The sequence below is a fragment of the Impatiens glandulifera genome, chromosome 1 (genome assembly GCF_907164915.1).
Source record: "Impatiens glandulifera chromosome 1, dImpGla2.1, whole genome shotgun sequence".
NCBI classification, from domain to species: domain Eukaryota; kingdom Viridiplantae; phylum Streptophyta; class Magnoliopsida; order Ericales; family Balsaminaceae; genus Impatiens; species Impatiens glandulifera.
Window position 1 is genome coordinate 87,355,403 of NC_061862.1, and position 2,908 is coordinate 87,358,310.

Sequence of the window (2,908 nt, forward strand, 5' to 3'; positions counted from 1 at the left end):
AATTACTAAGATAACAAATAAAATGATAAAAAAAACTTGTCAAAGACACTCTGCAGAGTCGTGTGTTGTTTTGTTTACGTTGAGAAAAACAAAATTTTGTCTCAACAAATTCGAAATAAAATTAACAAAGTTAAATAAACAAATTTAATATAATATTTCTAACTTGAAGAGCTCACAACAAAAGAACAAGTTATCCCACATCAAAGTAAATAAAGAAAATGAGTATCTAATATAAGTTGACGAAACAAAACATAGAACATGTTTCTTTCCCATACAAGAAAAGAAAATAACATTTCATGAAAGGTTCAAGAATCATCATAAGGTTTGTTATTCCAAATCTCTCTAGCTTCAAGCACATCCAATTTATATCGTTGCAATAGAATTTCAACTTGTTCATGAAATGACTTAGTATTATAATTACCAATATGACGAACCATTTGGCTCCATCGCCTCCTACACACATCGCCCGTCCTCCCTTCGATAAGATTATCCCAATCCACTTCTTCTACACTGCAAGGATCCAAGTTATAAAGCATACCCAACAATCGATAGTCATCTGTATCAGCCCAAACCCCTTCTCTCACCATAGCAGACGACAGCTGCCTGTACCATTTAATGCAGCAGTTTGCATTCGTTCTAGTAGTTAACGTGTCGCTTATCGCAGTCCAACTGATGTTGTCCCTTAGCATTCCGTGTTTCGATTGCTTGTCTGCAAATATTCTTAGCTTCAGATCCGAGTTTACTAAGTCGAATAAATGTTGGTATTCATCTTGAGACCAGCGTCCTGATTTCTTGTTTTCAAATTTTATTCTACGCCAAGTGTCCTTAATGTGAACACTATAACGACCTGTTATTTCCGCTAGTTGCGTCCATTTTGGACCATGTTCTGCGTGGAACTTTCTTACCAGGTCGTAATCTTCTTCATTCCATTTATTACTCTCGTGTCGTCGAAATAGAGTGTGGGCTCGGTAATAAACAGCAGTTAATGGCCTGTGGGGCACAGCTAGTCCGATTTCCTTCCAGCAATTTCTTGTTTCCGGATATTTTCTACAGTGCAAAATCATGTCCAGACCTTTTTCACCCAAGTTGTGATCAATTATGTAGTTATTAACAGCTTCCTTAATCTTCTCATTTTCCTCTTCTCATTTTCCTCTGGAGTAAACCGCTTACCTTGAATTAGCTTTTTTTCATGCTTCTTTTTTGGAAGATCCTCGTTGTCTAATGGAAAAACCTTTACTTCAGAAGAGAATGTAACTTTCTTAGATCTCTTTTTCTTCTTTTTGACTTCCTCAACTTCTTTCTTTTTCCTAGACTGTTTTTCAACTTGCTCAGTAACATCAGTATTGACATTTTCAGTTGCTGACAAATCCTTCTTCATCACTTTCTTTTCTCTCTTTCTCTTTTTTTTCTCAGATTCCTTACTCGAATCACCATCTTGATCATTGGCTTCTTTCTCTCCTTTGTGACCCCCATCATCCTTCCCCATTATCGACTGTTTTTCAACTAGCTCAGTTACATGGTCATTTTCGGTTGCTGATAAATCCTTCTTCATCATTTTCTTTTCTCTCTTTCTCTTCTTTTTCTCAGATTCCTTACTCGAATCACCATCTTGATCATTGGTTTCCTTCTCTCCTTTGTGACCCCCATTATCCTTCTCCTTGCTTTGTTTCTTCTTCTTCTTCTTCTTCTTCTTCTTCTTCTTCTTCTTCTTGTCCTTCTTCATCTTTCCAGTCTTGTTTTTCCCATCCTCAATTTCAATCTTGCATTCAACCTTCTTCTTTTCCTTTCTAGGTTTATGAATCTTCGAATCCCTAATGTCACTGCCTTCCAAGGTCATGTCAACATGATTTAGCTTTTTGTTCTTCTTCTTCTTCTCTTCTCTGTGATCCGGGTTCAGTGTTGTGTCTAAAGCTTCTTCACAAACACCACCATCTCCAACATCTTGATGAATTTCAGACTTCTTTTGTTTCTTCTTTATTTTCTCACCATCCTTGCTCATCATGTTAACTGCATCACTGAAATATGCATTGTCTTGCTGCTTATCATGTTTTCTCTTTTTAGACTTCTTCTTCTTCTCAGTCTCAACTAATGAAGAATCGTTTTCCAAGGTGGTCATGATCTTGAATATAAACTTCCAACACAATTGACCTAGCAGAGAACACATAAGCAAGTAAAACTTGATTATGCCCACCCCCCTTAATCTCTTCCTAAAACCCCAAAAAACCACCACCTTTATTTGCTTTTGGAATCTTAATTCTTGACACAATGCACAGCTTAAGAAATAGTCCTAAATCAAATTTAGTTTTAATGAAATCAATTTGCTAAAGTAGTGTTCAAAACCAGGACATTTTAGAAATTTCAGAAAGTTATATAAGATCAGTTTTCAAACGTCAACTTCCGAATGATTGATTTCATAATCAGTTGTGTGTTTAAATCAACATCTAGGTCATAGAATAAACAAGGTGCCGCAAAATAACGAACCTGTTCGGAGGAGAAATGGACGGACTGATCTCTCTTCCTTATCCAAAAATGCGAATTCTCAGAGAAAGTGTAAATCTGCGAAAACTAACTTGGCCGAAGAATCAAACCATAAGAGAGAAGCTAGGGTTGTATAGGATCTCAGTTAGATGTTTTTTAAAATTATTACATATATCATATATTCTGTAATTTTGAAATTATAATATACAAATTAAAAATTATTTTTAATATATATATCATCATTATAAATAGGAAAAAAGCTCACTTAGACGTATGTACTTGTACAACTAGCTCACTTAGACGTATGTACTAATAAAAGATCATTTAAACATATGTACTATCAAAAATTGGCTCATTTAGCCTCTTTTAATAACCATAGTTAACTTTTATTTTTAAATTTATATATTTATTAATTAAATATTAAATATAT

At 34.6% G+C, this 2,908-nt stretch overlaps 1 pseudogene; it reads right to left on the reverse strand.

The window, feature by feature from the left end:
• Nucleotides 1–227: 227 nt before the first annotated feature.
• Nucleotides 228–2,616, reverse strand: LOC124919202 (annotated as a pseudogene).
• Between the last annotated feature and the right edge of the window lie 292 nt (nt 2,617–2,908).